The sequence below is a fragment of the Leuciscus leuciscus genome (assembly GCF_965113295.1).
Source record: "Leuciscus leuciscus genome assembly, chromosome: 6".
Taxonomy (NCBI): domain Eukaryota; kingdom Metazoa; phylum Chordata; class Actinopteri; order Cypriniformes; family Leuciscidae; genus Leuciscus; species Leuciscus leuciscus.
Genome location: NC_138730.1, coordinates 38,885,873 through 38,905,574, shown reverse-complemented (window position 1 = coordinate 38,905,574; position 19,702 = coordinate 38,885,873).

The window sequence follows — 19,702 nt, the reverse complement described above, 5'->3', positions numbered from 1 at the left end:
TTTTAAGGAATAAACGCAGAATTTTTTGTTCTTATCGTGTTTAACACAATCTACACTCGATCGCGCGATGATATCCATCGTGAGAAATCGCAGTTTGAATTTTTTTTTTAGTTACCATCGAAGTGAAAGACAGTTCCACTCTGTGGTATAAATAGCCGCCGAGCGCCTTCTACTATTGTCGTTGAATGCGAACAGGCAGGCACCTGCCCATTGATCGCTAGAAAGGATCGGCTGATCTGGGCAGGTATACTGCCTTCGCAACGCGACGATTTTTTCTTTCTTTATTTAATAATACATTTAAATAGTCCAAGTAATGTACACTGTACACCAGTGGTCATATGTTTATTTTGTGTGACATGACACCTATTGGTGTTGCCTATGAACAGTGCTAATTCAGGTTAAGAAACACTGTGACAGAGGCAAAAAAAACATGAGGTAGAGCGGTCAAAGTAAACAATAGGAAAGCAATGGATCGCCATGACAGCTCGGAAAGCTGGGGGAATTGTAGTCTAAATGTTTACTCGTATGTCGTATGATATATATATATATATATATATATAACGTATATATAATTCATATATATGATGATATCATATAATTATGAGCCTGAAATGAAGCCAAGTGAGAAGGACAGGCCAGGGTTAGACAGAACAACTGTGAGTTGTGGTGTGAGGAGAACAGTGTTAGCTTATAGATGTATTCACGTTAGCCGACGATATGTACAACACTATGCTCAGATCATAATACTGTACAGATTATTATCATCATGTATCAGGCAATAGCAAAGCTAGTACTTAGACCCTTACCTGCATGTGTTATGTGTGTCAGCCATTAGGAGACAGTTTCCAGAGGAAGGGGGACTTTATAAAGGCTTTGAATTGACCCATGTGGTGACGATGAATAAAAAAAATGATCACAATCACAACTGTCTTACTGTACAAAAACTTTATATGTAGAAACAGCCAACACAAACATTAAAGTCGGTTTTTACAGATTGAAAATGAATTATAGAACGTAATAAATTATATTTATAATAATAATAACAATAGTGTCTTCTGCAGACTAATAACAAACACATAAATGCAGTACATTACAAGTTTATGTAGGATATGTTCATTAATTAAATTAAGACAAGGCACATTTTGTAAAACAGATGTACAATGTCTGACGGATCCGTGAGCGTCATGTTTCCCGCCGGCGGCCGAACCACATGCTGATGGCGGACCGTCACCGCGGGCGACCCGATGAAGGAGCCGGGACAGTGTCCACATATCGCCGGGATTATAATCATCCGGTCTATGGTGAACGCTACACACTACCGCGTTTTTCAAAGCAGAAGCAGAAGTGAAGTCCCGTCTCTTACCCGGCACAAAACGCACACAGGCACGGAAGATCGCACCGTCCTTTTATTCGGAAACCTGTGGACTCGATGTCCTGACAGGCCATAATTCACAATCATTTACCACGACGATGATTAATTGAAATACAATAAGCACCGAAAACACACTGAATCATGACCGCTCCAACTGAATACCAACCTATCTCTGCACTGAGCGCGAACGCAGAGCCAAACGACTACCTCATGTGGCGTCATATGACGCGATGGTGAAAAAAAGCGTTTTTTCAACACGGTCAAGGAAACTGTCACGTTTTCTATTAAATTTGTGCCCTTATGTCTTGCAAAACAATTTTTAATCCTGCATTTACTTTTCATATGGTATTTTCATACAAGGTTATATTAATAAAAAAAAAAATAAAAAAAACCTGCAACATGGGCTTTAACATACACCAACAAGAGCAACACTCCAAGTCTGGTCACACAACAGTCTCAGGCTCTTGGGAGAAGAAATCTCTCCCAATCTCTCTCTCTCTCTCTCTCCCCGGCTCTGCTTAAATACTGGATCCTCTTGCCATTGATGAGGAACAGCTGGTAGGTCCCATCACCTAGATTAGGACAGGGAGGAGCACAAGAAAATTGGACAAAACATACAACAAAACTACAACTCCCAGCAGGCCGTTGGGTCCATTGGCAGCACGCACACACACTCAATAAATCAATGAATGACACTTACACATTATAAAACACAAATGCATACACATCCACCAGTCAAATTAAATCATTAAAGGAAAATCCATCTTTGCAGTGCATACACAGAAGTGGCATTAATGTATTTTCACTGCATTTACAATTGCATAAATAAAGCTATGAGATCGTCACAATTAGAAATCAGGGGGAAAAAATAAAAATAATACTTTTAATATATGTCCAAATAGAAACTGTAATTTAAAATTGTAATAATATATCACAATACTGTAGTTTACAGCCTAGGCTACTATATTTTAATCAAATAAATGCAGGCTGGGGGAGCAGCAAGAGACTTATTTCAAAAACATGAAAAAAATCCACCTGACACACACACACACACACACACACACACACACACACACACACACACACACACACACACACAAGTTTCAAGTTTTGAAAAATACAACAACAAACAGTAATATTGTAAAGTATAATAACAATTGAATTTATAATTATATAGGATTATGTAACGGTTCACAAAATTCACGGTTCAATCACTGTCTGTTGTTGCATTGAGACTCTGGTAGGGCTTTATTTTGAAATTCTCGTCAGCAAAATAGAGGGAAAACAAACAATATTGACAATATTGTTTATAAAATGTTACTCACCATGTTAATTTATGGTTAATTTGACTGTTCCGTTGCGTTCGCCTCACATACTTGATAATCGTGCCGTAAACATTACCTACGCCAATAGGAGGCGCTTATAATCGTGACGTGCGCCAATGGCAGCTGCAAAGGAGAAGCAATATGGGAAATACCGACTGTTTTAAGGAATAAACGCAGAATTTTTTGTTCTTATCGTGTTTAACACAATCTACACTCGATCGCGCGATGATATCCATCGTGAGAAATCGCAGTTTGAATTTTTTTTTTAGTTACCATCGAAGTGAAAGACAGTTCCACTCTGTGGTATAAATAGCCGCCGAGCGCCTTCTACTATTGTCGTTGAATGCGAACAGGCAGGCACCTGCCCATTGATCGCTAGAAAGGATCGGCTGATCTGGGCAGGTATACTGCCTTCGCAACGCGACGATTTTTTCTTTCTTTATTTAATAATACATTTAAATAGTCCAAGTAATGTACACTGTACACCAGTGGTCATATGTTTATTTTGTGTGACATGACACCTATTGGTGTTGCCTATGAACAGTGCTAATTCAGGTTAAGAAACACTGTGACAGAGGCAAAAAAAACATGAGGTAGAGCGGTCAAAGTAAACAATAGGAAAGCAATGGATCGCCATGACAGCTCGGAAAGCTGGGGGAATTGTAGTCTAAATGTTTACTCGTATGTCGTATGATATATATATATATATATATATATAACGTATATATAATTCATATATATGATGATATCATATAATTATGAGCCTGAAATGAAGCCAAGTGAGAAGGACAGGCCAGGGTTAGACAGAACAACTGTGAGTTGTGGTGTGAGGAGAACAGTGTTAGCTTATAGATGTATTCACGTTAGCCGACGATATGTACAACACTATGCTCAGATCATAATACTGTACAGATTATTATCATCATGTATCAGGCAATAGCAAAGCTAGTACTTAGACCCTTACCTGCATGTGTTATGTGTGTCAGCCATTAGGAGACAGTTTCCAGAGGAAGGGGGACTTTATAAAGGCTTTGAATTGACCCATTTGGTGACGATGAATAAAAAAAATGATCACAATCACAACTGTCTTACTGTACAAAAACTTTATATGTAGAAACAGCCAACACAAACATTAAAGTCGGTTTTTACAGATTGAAAATGAATTATAGAACGTAATAAATTATATTTATAATAATAATAACAATAGTGTCTTCTGCAGACTAATAACAAACACATAAATGCAGTACATTACAAGTTTATGTAGGATATGTTCATTAATTAAATTAAGACAAGGCACATTTTGTAAAACAGATGTACAATGTCTGACGGATCCGTGAGCGTCATGTTTCCCGCCGGCGGCCGAACCACATGCTGATGGCGGACCGTCACCGCGGGCGACCCGATGAAGGAGCCGGGACAGTGTCCACATATCGCCGGGATTATAATCATCCGGTCTATGGTGAACGCTACACACTACCGCGTTTTTCAAAGCAGAAGCAGAAGTGAAGTCCCGTCTCTTACCCGGCACAAAACGCACACAGGCACGGAAGATCGCACCGTCCTTTTATTCGGAAACCTGTGGACTCGATGTCCTGACAGGCCATAATTCACAATCATTTACCACGACGATGATTAATTGAAATACAATAAGCACCGAAAACACACTGAATCATGACCGCTCCAACTGAATACCAACCTATCTCTGCACTGAGCGCGAACGCAGAGCCAAACGACTACCTCATGTGGCGTCATATGACGCGATGGTGAAAAAAAGCGTTTTTTCAACACGGTCAAGGAAACTGTCACGTTTTCTATTAAATTTGTGCCCTTATGTCTTGCAAAACAATTTTTAATCCTGCATTTACTTTTCATATGGTATTTTCATACAAGGTTATATTAATAAAAAAAAAAATAAAAAAAACCTGCAACATGGGCTTTAACATACACCAACAAGAGCAACACTCCAAGTCTGGTCACACAACAGTCTCAGGCTCTTGGGAGAAGAAATCTCTCCCAATCTCTCTCTCTCTCTCTCTCCCCGGCTCTGCTTAAATACTGGATCCTCTTGCCATTGATGAGGAACAGCTGGTAGGTCCCATCACCTAGATTAGGACAGGGAGGAGCACAAGAAAATTGGACAAAACATACAACAAAACTACAACTCCCAGCAGGCCGTTGGGTCCATTGGCAGCACGCACACACACTCAATAAATCAATGAATGACACTTACACATTATAAAACACAAATGCATACACATCCACCAGTCAAATTAAATCATTAAAGGAAAATCCATCTTTGCAGTGCATACACAGAAGTGGCATTAATGTATTTTCACTGCATTTACAATTGCATAAATAAAGCTATGAGATCGTCACAATTAGAAATCAGGGGGAAAAAATAAAAATAATACTTTTAATATATGTCCAAATAGAAACTGTAATTTAAAATTGTAATAATATATCACAATACTGTAGTTTACAGCCTAGGCTACTATATTTTAATCAAATAAATGCAGGCTGGGGGAGCAGCAAGAGACTTATTTCAAAAACATGAAAAAAATCCACCTGACACACACACACACACACACACACACACACACACACACACACACACACACACACACACACACACACAAGTTTCAAGTTTTGAAAAATACAACAACAAACAGTAATATTGTAAAGTATAATAACAATTGAATTTATAATTATATAGGATTATGTAACGGTTCACAAAATTCACGGTTCAATCACTGTCTGTTGTTGCATTGAGACTCTGGTAGGGCTTTATTTTGAAATTCTCGTCAGCAAAATAGAGGGAAAACAAACAATATTGACAATATTGTTTATAAAATGTTACTCACCATGTTAATTTATGGTTAATTTGACTGTTCCGTTGCGTTCGCCTCACATACTTGATAATCGTGCCGTAAACATTACCTACGCCAATAGGAGGCGCTTATAATCGTGACGTGCGCCAATGGCAGCTGCAAAGGAGAAGCAATATGGGAAATACCGACTGTTTTAAGGAATAAACGCAGAATTTTTTGTTCTTATCGTGTTTAACACAATCTACACTCGATCGCGCGATGATATCCATCGTGAGAAATCGCAGTTTGAATTTTTTTTTTAGTTACCATCGAAGTGAAAGACAGTTCCACTCTGTGGTATAAATAGCCGCCGAGCGCCTTCTACTATTGTCGTTGAATGCGAACAGGCAGGCACCTGCCCATTGATCGCTAGAAAGGATCGGCTGATCTGGGCAGGTATACTGCCTTCGCAACGCGACGATTTTTTCTTTCTTTATTTAATAATACATTTAAATAGTCCAAGTAATGTACACTGTACACCAGTGGTCATATGTTTATTTTGTGTGACATGACACCTATTGGTGTTGCCTATGAACAGTGCTAATTCAGGTTAAGAAACACTGTGACAGAGGCAAAAAAAACATGAGGTAGAGCGGTCAAAGTAAACAATAGGAAAGCAATGGATCGCCATGACAGCTCGGAAAGCTGGGGGAATTGTAGTCTAAATGTTTACTCGTATGTCGTATGATATATATATATATATATATATATAACGTATATATAATTCATATATATGATGATATCATATAATTATGAGCCTGAAATGAAGCCAAGTGAGAAGGACAGGCCAGGGTTAGACAGAACAACTGTGAGTTGTGGTGTGAGGAGAACAGTGTTAGCTTATAGATGTATTCACGTTAGCCGACGATATGTACAACACTATGCTCAGATCATAATACTGTACAGATTATTATCATCATGTATCAGGCAATAGCAAAGCTAGTACTTAGACCCTTACCTGCATGTGTTATGTGTGTCAGCCATTAGGAGACAGTTTCCAGAGGAAGGGGGACTTTATAAAGGCTTTGAATTGACCCATGTGGTGACGATGAATAAAAAAAATGATCACAATCACAACTGTCTTACTGTACAAAAACTTTATATGTAGAAACAGCCAACACAAACATTAAAGTCGGTTTTTACAGATTGAAAATGAATTATAGAACGTAATAAATTATATTTATAATAATAATAACAATAGTGTCTTCTGCAGACTAATAACAAACACATAAATGCAGTACATTACAAGTTTATGTAGGATATGTTCATTAATTAAATTAAGACAAGGCACATTTTGTAAAACAGATGTACAATGTCTGACGGATCCGTGAGCGTCATGTTTCCCGCCGGCGGCCGAACCACATGCTGATGGCGGACCGTCACCGCGGGCGACCCGATGAAGGAGCCGGGACAGTGTCCACATATCGCCGGGATTATAATCATCCGGTCTATGGTGAACGCTACACACTACCGCGTTTTTCAAAGCAGAAGCAGAAGTGAAGTCCCGTCTCTTACCCGGCACAAAACGCACACAGGCACGGAAGATCGCACCGTCCTTTTATTCGGAAACCTGTGGACTCGATGTCCTGACAGGCCATAATTCACAATCATTTACCACGACGATGATTAATTGAAATACAATAAGCACCGAAAACACACTGAATCATGACCGCTCCAACTGAATACCAACCTATCTCTGCACTGAGCGCGAACGCAGAGCCAAACGACTACCTCATGTGGCGTCATATGACGCGATGGTGAAAAAAAGCGTTTTTTCAACACGGTCAAGGAAACTGTCACGTTTTCTATTAAATTTGTGCCCTTATGTCTTGCAAAACAATTTTTAATCCTGCATTTACTTTTCATATGGTATTTTCATACAAGGTTATATTAATAAAAAAAAAAATAAAAAAAACCTGCAACATGGGCTTTAACATACACCAACAAGAGCAACACTCCAAGTCTGGTCACACAACAGTCTCAGGCTCTTGGGAGAAGAAATCTCTCCCAATCTCTCTCTCTCTCTCTCTCCCCGGCTCTGCTTAAATACTGGATCCTCTTGCCATTGATGAGGAACAGCTGGTAGGTCCCATCACCTAGATTAGGACAGGGAGGAGCACAAGAAAATTGGACAAAACATACAACAAAACTACAACTCCCAGCAGGCCGTTGGGTCCATTGGCAGCACGCACACACACTCAATAAATCAATGAATGACACTTACACATTATAAAACACAAATGCATACACATCCACCAGTCAAATTAAATCATTAAAGGAAAATCCATCTTTGCAGTGCATACACAGAAGTGGCATTAATGTATTTTCACTGCATTTACAATTGCATAAATAAAGCTATGAGATCGTCACAATTAGAAATCAGGGGGAAAAAATAAAAATAATACTTTTAATATATGTCCAAATAGAAACTGTAATTTAAAATTGTAATAATATATCACAATACTGTAGTTTACAGCCTAGGCTACTATATTTTAATCAAATAAATGCAGGCTGGGGGAGCAGCAAGAGACTTATTTCAAAAACATGAAAAAAATCCACCTGACACACACACACACACACACACACACACACACACACACACACACACACACACACACACACAAGTTTCAAGTTTTGAAAAATACAACAACAAACAGTAATATTGTAAAGTATAATAACAATTGAATTTATAATTATATAGGATTATGTAACGGTTCACAAAATTCACGGTTCAATCACTGTCTGTTGTTGCATTGAGACTCTGGTAGGGCTTTATTTTGAAATTCTCGTCAGCAAAATAGAGGGAAAACAAACAATATTGACAATATTGTTTATAAAATGTTACTCACCATGTTAATTTATGGTTAATTTGACTGTTCCGTTGCGTTCGCCTCACATACTTGATAATCGTGCCGTAAACATTACCTACGCCAATAGGAGGCGCTTATAATCGTGACGTGCGCCAATGGCAGCTGCAAAGGAGAAGCAATATGGGAAATACCGACTGTTTTAAGGAATAAACGCAGAATTTTTTGTTCTTATCGTGTTTAACACAATCTACACTCGATCGCGCGATGATATCCATCGTGAGAAATCGCAGTTTGAATTTTTTTTTTAGTTACCATCGAAGTGAAAGACAGTTCCACTCTGTGGTATAAATAGCCGCCGAGCGCCTTCTACTATTGTCGTTGAATGCGAACAGGCAGGCACCTGCCCATTGATCGCTAGAAAGGATCGGCTGATCTGGGCAGGTATACTGCCTTCGCAACGCGACGATTTTTTCTTTCTTTATTTAATAATACATTTAAATAGTCCAAGTAATGTACACTGTACACCAGTGGTCATATGTTTATTTTGTGTGACATGACACCTATTGGTGTTGCCTATGAACAGTGCTAATTCAGGTTAAGAAACACTGTGACAGAGGCAAAAAAAACATGAGGTAGAGCGGTCAAAGTAAACAATAGGAAAGCAATGGATCGCCATGACAGCTCGGAAAGCTGGGGGAATTGTAGTCTAAATGTTTACTCGTATGTCGTATGATATATATATATATATATATATATAACGTATATATAATTCATATATATGATGATATCATATAATTATGAGCCTGAAATGAAGCCAAGTGAGAAGGACAGGCCAGGGTTAGACAGAACAACTGTGAGTTGTGGTGTGAGGAGAACAGTGTTAGCTTATAGATGTATTCACGTTAGCCGACGATATGTACAACACTATGCTCAGATCATAATACTGTACAGATTATTATCATCATGTATCAGGCAATAGCAAAGCTAGTACTTAGACCCTTACCTGCATGTGTTATGTGTGTCAGCCATTAGGAGACAGTTTCCAGAGGAAGGGGGACTTTATAAAGGCTTTGAATTGACCCATTTGGTGACGATGAATAAAAAAAATGATCACAATCACAACTGTCTTACTGTACAAAAACTTTATATGTAGAAACAGCCAACACAAACATTAAAGTCGGTTTTTACAGATTGAAAATGAATTATAGAACGTAATAAATTATATTTATAATAATAATAACAATAGTGTCTTCTGCAGACTAATAACAAACACATAAATGCAGTACATTACAAGTTTATGTAGGATATGTTCATTAATTAAATTAAGACAAGGCACATTTTGTAAAACAGATGTACAATGTCTGACGGATCCGTGAGCGTCATGTTTCCCGCCGGCGGCCGAACCACATGCTGATGGCGGACCGTCACCGCGGGCGACCCGATGAAGGAGCCGGGACAGTGTCCACATATCGCCGGGATTATAATCATCCGGTCTATGGTGAACGCTACACACTACCGCGTTTTTCAAAGCAGAAGCAGAAGTGAAGTCCCGTCTCTTACCCGGCACAAAACGCACACAGGCACGGAAGATCGCACCGTCCTTTTATTCGGAAACCTGTGGACTCGATGTCCTGACAGGCCATAATTCACAATCATTTACCACGACGATGATTAATTGAAATACAATAAGCACCGAAAACACACTGAATCATGACCGCTCCAACTGAATACCAACCTATCTCTGCACTGAGCGCGAACGCAGAGCCAAACGACTACCTCATGTGGCGTCATATGACGCGATGGTGAAAAAAAGCGTTTTTTCAACACGGTCAAGGAAACTGTCACGTTTTCTATTAAATTTGTGCCCTTATGTCTTGCAAAACAATTTTTAATCCTGCATTTACTTTTCATATGGTATTTTCATACAAGGTTATATTAATAAAAAAAATAATAAAAAAAACCTGCAACATGGGCTTTAACATACACCAACAAGAGCAACACTCCAAGTCTGGTCACACAACAGTCTCAGGCTCTTGGGAGAAGAAATCTCTCCCAATCTCTCTCTCTCTCTCTCTCCCCGGCTCTGCTTAAATACTGGATCCTCTTGCCATTGATGAGGAACAGCTGGTAGGTCCCATCACCTAGATTAGGACAGGGAGGAGCACAAGAAAATTGGACAAAACATACAACAAAACTACAACTCCCAGCAGGCCGTTGGGTCCATTGGCAGCACGCACACACACTCAATAAATCAATGAATGACACTTACACATTATAAAACACAAATGCATACACATCCACCAGTCAAATTAAATCATTAAAGGAAAATCCATCTTTGCAGTGCATACACAGAAGTGGCATTAATGTATTTTCACTGCATTTACAATTGCATAAATAAAGCTATGAGATCGTCACAATTAGAAATCAGGGGGAAAAAATAAAAATAATACTTTTAATATATGTCCAAATAGAAACTGTAATTTAAAATTGTAATAATATATCACAATACTGTAGTTTACAGCCTAGGCTACTATATTTTAATCAAATAAATGCAGGCTGGGGGAGCAGCAAGAGACTTATTTCAAAAACATGAAAAAAATCCACCTGACACACACACACACACACACACACACACACACACACACACACACACACACACACACACACCACACAAGTTTCAAGTTTTGAAAAATACAACAACAAACAGTAATATTGTAAAGTATAATAACAATTGAATTTATAATTATATAGGATTATGTAACGGTTCACAAAATTCACGGTTCAATCACTGTCTGTTGTTGCATTGAGACTCTGGTAGGGCTTTATTTTGAAATTCTCGTCAGCAAAATAGAGGGAAAACAAACAATATTGACAATATTGTTTATAAAATGTTACTCACCATGTTAATTTATGGTTAATTTGACTGTTCCGTTGCGTTCGCCTCACATACTTGATAATCGTGCCGTAAACATTACCTACGCCAATAGGAGGCGCTTATAATCGTGACGTGCGCCAATGGCAGCTGCAAAGGAGAAGCAATATGGGAAATACCGACTGTTTTAAGGAATAAACGCAGAATTTTTTGTTCTTATCGTGTTTAACACAATCTACACTCGATCGCGCGATGATATCCATCGTGAGAAATCGCAGTTTGAATTTTTTTTTTAGTTACCATCGAAGTGAAAGACAGTTCCACTCTGTGGTATAAATAGCCGCCGAGCGCCTTCTACTATTGTCGTTGAATGCGAACAGGCAGGCACCTGCCCATTGATCGCTAGAAAGGATCGGCTGATCTGGGCAGGTATACTGCCTTCGCAACGCGACGATTTTTTCTTTCTTTATTTAATAATACATTTAAATAGTCCAAGTAATGTACACTGTACACCAGTGGTCATATGTTTATTTTGTGTGACATGACACCTATTGGTGTTGCCTATGAACAGTGCTAATTCAGGTTAAGAAACACTGTGACAGAGGCAAAAAAAACATGAGGTAGAGCGGTCAAAGTAAACAATAGGAAAGCAATGGATCGCCATGACAGCTCGGAAAGCTGGGGGAATTGTAGTCTAAATGTTTACTCGTATGTCGTATGATATATATATATATATATATATATATATATATATATATATAACGTATATATAATTCATATATATGATGATATCATATAATTATGAGCCTGAAATGAAGCCAAGTGAGAAGGACAGGCCAGGGTTAGACAGAACAACTGTGAGTTGTGGTGTGAGGAGAACAGTGTTAGCTTATAGATGTATTCACGTTAGCCGACGATATGTACAACACTATGCTCAGATCATAATACTGTACAGATTATTATCATCATGTATCAGGCAATAGCAAAGCTAGTACTTAGACCCTTACCTGCATGTGTTATGTGTGTCAGCCATTAGGAGACAGTTTCCAGAGGAAGGGGGACTTTATAAAGGCTTTGAATTGACCCATGTGGTGACGATGAATAAAAAAAATGATCACAATCACAACTGTCTTACTGTACAAAAACTTTATATGTAGAAACAGCCAACACAAACATTAAAGTCGGTTTTTACAGATTGAAAATGAATTATAGAACGTAATAAATTATATTTATAATAATAATAACAATAGTGTCTTCTGCAGACTAATAACAAACACATAAATGCAGTACATTACAAGTTTATGTAGGATATGTTCATTAATTAAATTAAGACAAGGCACATTTTGTAAAACAGATGTACAATGTCTGACGGATCCGTGAGCGTCATGTTTCCCGCCGGCGGCCGAACCACATGCTGATGGCGGACCGTCACCGCGGGCGACCCGATGAAGGAGCCGGGACAGTGTCCACATATCGCCGGGATTATAATCATCCGGTCTATGGTGAACGCTACACACTACCGCGTTTTTCAAAGCAGAAGCAGAAGTGAAGTCCCGTCTCTTACCCGGCACAAAACGCACACAGGCACGGAAGATCGCACCGTCCTTTTATTCGGAAACCTGTGGACTCGATGTCCTGACAGGCCATAATTCACAATCATTTACCACGACGATGATTAATTGAAATACAATAAGCACCGAAAACACACTGAATCATGACCGCTCCAACTGAATACCAACCTATCTCTGCACTGAGCGCGAACGCAGAGCCAAACGACTACCTCATGTGGCGTCATATGACGCGATGGTGAAAAAAAGCGTTTTTTCAACACGGTCAAGGAAACTGTCACGTTTTCTATTAAATTTGTGCCCTTATGTCTTGCAAAACAATTTTTAATCCTGCATTTACTTTTCATATGGTATTTTCATACAAGGTTATATTAATAAAAAATAAAATAAAAAAAACCTGCAACATGGGCTTTAACATACACCAACAAGAGCAACACTCCAAGTCTGGTCACACAACAGTCTCAGGCTCTTGGGAGAAGAAATCTCTCCCAATCTCTCTCTCTCTCTCTCTCCCCGGCTCTGCTTAAATACTGGATCCTCTTGCCATTGATGAGGAACAGCTGGTAGGTCCCATCACCTAGATTAGGACAGGGAGGAGCACAAGAAAATTGGACAAAACATACAACAAAACTACAACTCCCAGCAGGCCGTTGGGTCCATTGGCAGCACGCACACACACTCAATAAATCAATGAATGACACTTACACATTATAAAACACAAATGCATACACATCCACCAGTCAAATTAAATCATTAAAGGAAAATCCATCTTTGCAGTGCATACACAGAAGTGGCATTAATGTATTTTCACTGCATTTACAATTGCATAAATAAAGCTATGAGATCGTCACAATTAGAAATCAGGGGGAAAAAATAAAAATAATACTTTTAATATATGTCCAAATAGAAACTGTAATTTAAAATTGTAATAATATATCACAATACTGTAGTTTACAGCCTAGGCTACTATATTTTAATCAAATAAATGCAGGCTGGGGGAGCAGCAAGAGACTTATTTCAAAAACATGAAAAAAATCCACCTGACACACACACACACACACACACACACACACACACACACACACACACACACACAAGTTTCAAGTTTTGAAAAATACAACAACAAACAGTAATATTGTAAAGTATAATAACAATTGAATTTATAATTATATAGGATTATGTAACGGTTCACAAAATTCACGGTTCAATCACTGTCTGTTGTTGCATTGAGACTCTGGTAGGGCTTTATTTTGAAATTCTCGTCAGCAAAATAGAGGGAAAACAAACAATATTGACAATATTGTTTATAAAATGTTACTCACCATGTTAATTTATGGTTAATTTGACTGTTCCGTTGCGTTCGCCTCACATACTTGATAATCGTGCCGTAAACATTACCTACGCCAATAGGAGGCGCTTATAATCGTGACGTGCGCCAATGGCAGCTGCAAAGGAGAAGCAATATGGGAAATACCGACTGTTTTAAGGAATAAACGCAGAATTTTTTGTTCTTATCGTGTTTAACACAATCTACACTCGATCGCGCGATGATATCCATCGTGAGAAATCGCAGTTTGAATTTTTTTTTTAGTTACCATCGAAGTGAAAGACAGTTCCACTCTGTGGTATAAATAGCCGCCGAGCGCCTTCTACTATTGTCGTTGAATGCGAACAGGCAGGCACCTGCCCATTGATCGCTAGAAAGGATCGGCTGATCTGGGCAGGTATACTGCCTTCGCAACGCGACGATTTTTTCTTTCTTTATTTAATAATACATTTAAATAGTCCAAGTAATGTACACTGTACACCAGTGGTCATATGTTTATTTTGTGTGACATGACACCTATTGGTGTTGCCTATGAACAGTGCTAATTCAGGTTAAGAAACACTGTGACAGAGGCAAAAAAAACATGAGGTAGAGCGGTCAAAGTAAACAATAGGAAAGCAATGGATCGCCATGACAGCTCGGAAAGCTGGGGGAATTGTAGTCTAAATGTTTACTCGTATGTCGTATGATATATATATATATATATATATATATATATATATATATATAACGTATATATAATTCATATATATGATGATATCATATAATTATGAGCCTGAAATGAAGCCAAGTGAGAAGGACAGGCCAGGGTTAGACAGAACAACTGTGAGTTGTGGTGTGAGGAGAACAGTGTTAGCTTATAGATGTATTCACGTTAGCCGACGATATGTACAACACTATGCTCAGATCATAATACTGTACAGATTATTATCATCATGTATCAGGCAATAGCAAAGCTAGTACTTAGACCCTTACCTGCATGTGTTATGTGTGTCAGCCATTAGGAGACAGTTTCCAGAGGAAGGGGGACTTTATAAAGGCTTTGAATTGACCCATGTGGTGACGATGAATAAAAAAAATGATCACAATCACAACTGTCTTACTGTACAAAAACTTTATATGTAGAAACAGCCAACACAAACATTAAAGTCGGTTTTTACAGATTGAAAATGAATTATAGAACGTAATAAATTATATTTATAATAATAATAACAATAGTGTCTTCTGCAGACTAATAACAAACACATAAATGCAGTACATTACAAGTTTATGTAGGATATGTTCATTAATTAAATTAAGACAAGGCACATTTTGTAAAACAGATGTACAATGTCTGACGGATCCGTGAGCGTCATGTTTCCCGCCGGCGGCCGAACCACATGCTGATGGCGGACCGTCACCGCGGGCGACCCGATGAAGGAGCCGGGACAGTGTCCACATATCGCCGGGATTATAATCATCCGGTCTATGGTGAACGCTACACACTACCGCGTTTTTCAAAGCAGAAGCAGAAGTGAAGTCCCGTCTCTTACCCGGCACAAAACGCACACAGGCACGGAAGATCGCACCGTCCTTTTATTCGGAAACCTGTGGACTCGATGTCCTGACAGGCCATAATTCACAATCATTTACCACGACGATGATTAATTGAAATACAATAAGCACCGAAAACACACTGAATCATGACCGCTCCAACTGAATACCAACCTATCTCTGCACTGAGCGCGAACGCAGAGCCAAACGACTACCTCATGTGGCGTCATATGACGCGATGGTGAAAAAAAGCGTTTTTTCAACACGGTCAAGGAAACTGTCACGTTTTCTATTAAATTTGTGCCCTTATGTCTTGCAAAACAATTTTTAATCCTGCATTTACTTTTCATATGGTATTTTCATACAAGGTTATATTAATAAAAAATAAAATAAAAAAAACCTGCAACATGGGCTTTAACATACACCAACAAGAGCAACACTCCAAGTCTGGTCACACAACAGTCTCAGGCTCTTGGGAGAAGAAATCTCTCCCAATCTCTCTCTCTCTCTCTCTCTCCCCGGCTCTGCTTAAATACTGGATCCTCTTGCCATTGATGAGGAACAGCTGGTAGGTCCCATCACCTAGATTAGGACAGGGAGGAGCACAAGAAAATTGGACAAAACATACAACAAAACTACAACTCCCAGCAGGCCGTTGGGTCCATTGGCAGCACGCACACACACTCAATAAATCAATGAATGACACTTACACATTATAAAACACAAATGCATACACATCCACCAGTCAAATTAAATCATTAAAGGAAAATCCATCTTTGCAGTGCATACACAGAAGTGGCATTAATGTATTTTCACTGCATTTACAATTGCATAAATAAAGCTATGAGATCGTCACAATTAGAAATCAGGGGGAAAAAATAAAAATAATACTTTTAATATATGTCCAAATAGAAACTGTAATTTAAAATTGTAATAATATATCACAATACTGTAGTTTACAGCCTAGGCTACTATATTTTAATCAAATAAATGCAGGCTGGGGGAGCAGCAAGAGACTTATTTCAAAAACATGAAAAAAATCCACCTGACACACACACACACACACACACACACACACACACACACACACACACACACACACACACACACACACACACACAAGTTTCAAGTTTTGAAAAATACAACAACAAACAGTAATATTGTAAAGTATAATAACAATTGAATTTATAATTATATAGGATTATGTAACGGTTCACAAAATTCACGGTTCAATCACTGTCTGTTGTTGCATTGAGACTCTGGTAGGGCTTTATTTTGAAATTCTCGTCAGCAAAATAGAGGGAAAACAAACAATATTGACAATATTGTTTATAAAATGTTACTCACCATGTTAATTTATGGTTAATTTGACTGTTCCGTTGCGTTCGCCTCACATACTTGATAATCGTGCCGTAAACATTACCTACGCCAATAGGAGGCGCTTATAATCGTGACGTGCGCCAATGGCAGCTGCAAAGGAGAAGCAATATGGGAAATACCGACTGTTTTAAGGAATAAACGCAGAATTTTTTGTTCTTATCGTGTTTAACACAATCTACACTCGATCGCGCGATGATATCCATCGTGAGAAATCGCAGTTTGAATTTTTTTTTTAGTTACCATCGAAGTGAAAGACAGTTCCACTCTGTGGTATAAATAGCCGCCGAGCGCCTTCTACTATTGTCGTTGAATGCGAACAGGCAGGCACCTGCCCATTGATCGCTAGAAAGGATCGGCTGATCTGGGCAGGTATACTGCCTTCGCAACGCGACGATTTTTTCTTTCTTTATTTAATAATACATTTAAATAGTCCAAGTAATGTACACTGTACACCAGTGGTCATATGTTTATTTTGTGTGACATGACACCTATTGGTGTTGCCTATGAACAGTGCTAATTCAGGTTAAGAAACACTGTGACAGAGGCAAAAAAAACATGAGGTAGAGCGGTCAAAGTAAACAATAGGAAAGCAATGGATCGCCATGACAGCTCGGAAAGCTGGGGGAATTGTAGTCTAAATGTTTACTCGTATGTCGTATGATATATATATATATATATATATATATATATATATATATATATATAACGTATATATAATTCATATATATGATGATATCATATAATTATGAGCCTGAAATGAAGCCAAGTGAGAAGGACAGGCCAGGGTTAGACAGAACAACTGTGAGTTGTGGTGTGAGGAGAACAGTGTTAGCTTATAGATGTATTCACGTTAGCCGACGATATGTACAACACTATGCTCAGATCATAATACTGTACAGATTATTATCATCATGTATCAGGCAATAGCAAAGCTAGTACTTAGACCCTTACCTGCATGTGTTATGTGTGTCAGCCATTAGGAGACAGTTTCCAGAGGAAGGGGGACTTTATAAAGGCTTTGAATTGACCCATTTGGTGACGATGAATAAAAAAAATGATCACAATCACAACTGTCTTACTGTACAAAAACTTTATATGTAGAAACAGCCAACACAAACATTAAAGTCGGTTTTTACAGATTGAAAATGAATTATAGAACGTAATAAATTATATTTATAATAATAATAACAATAGTGTCTTCTGCAGACTAATAACAAACACATAAATGCAGTACATTACAAGTTTATGTAGGATATGTTCATTAATTAAATTAAGACAAGGCACATTTTGTAAAACAGATGTACAATGTCTGACGGATCCGTGAGCGTCATGTTTCCCGCCGGCGGCCGAACCACATGCTGATGGCGGACCGTCACCGCGGGCGACCCGATGAAGGAGCCGGGACAGTGTCCACATATCGCCGGGATTATAATCATCCGGTCTATGGTGAACGCTACACACTACCGCGTTTTTCAAAGCAGAAGCAGAAGTGAAGTCCCGTCTCTTACCCGGCACAAAACGCACACAGGCACGGAAGATCGCACCGTCCTTTTATTCGGAAACCTGTGGACTCGATGTCCTGACAGGCCATAATTCACAATCATTTACCACGACGATGATTAATTGAAATACAATAAGCACCGAAAACACACTGAATCATGACCGCTCCAACTGAATACCAACCTATCTCTGCACTGAGCGCGAACGCAGAGCCAAACGACTACCTCATGTGGCGTCATATGACGCGATGGTGAAAAAAAGCGTTTTTTCAACACGGTCAAGGAAACTGTCACGTTTTCTATTAAATTTGTGCCCTTATGTCTTGCAAAACAATTTTTAATCCTGCATTTACTTTTCATATGGTATTTTCATACAAGGTTATATTAATAAAAAATAAAATAAAAAAAACCTGCAACATGGGCTTTAACATACACCAACAAGAGCAACACTCCAAGTCTGGTCACACAACAGTCTCAGGCTCTTGGGAGAAGAAATCTCTCCCAATCTCTCTCTCTCTCTCTCTCTCCCCGGCTCTGCTTAAATACTGGATCCTCTTGCCATTGATGAGGAACAGCTGGTAGGTCCCATCACCTAGATTAGGACAGGGAGGAGCACAAGAAAATTGGACAAAACATACAACAAAACTACAACTCCCAGCAGGCCGTTGGGTCCATTGGCAGCACGCACACACACTCAATAAATCAATGAATGACACTTACACATTATAAAACACAAATGCATACACATCCACCAGTCAAATTAAATCATTAAAGGAAAATCCATCTTTGCAGTGCATACACAGAAGTGGCATTAATGTATTTTCACTGCATTTACAATTGCATAAATAAAGCTATGAGATCGTCACAATTAGAAATCAGGGGGAAAAAATAAAAATAATACTTTTAATATATGTCCAAATAGAAACTGTAATTTAAAATTGTAATAATATATCACAATACTGTAGTTTACAGCCTAGGCTACTATATTTTAATCAAATAAATGCAGGCTGGGGGAGCAGCAAGAGACTTATTTCAAAAACATGAAAAAAATCCACCTGACACACACACACACACACACACACACACACACACACACACACACACACACACACACACACACACACACACAAGTTTCAAGTTTTGAAAAAT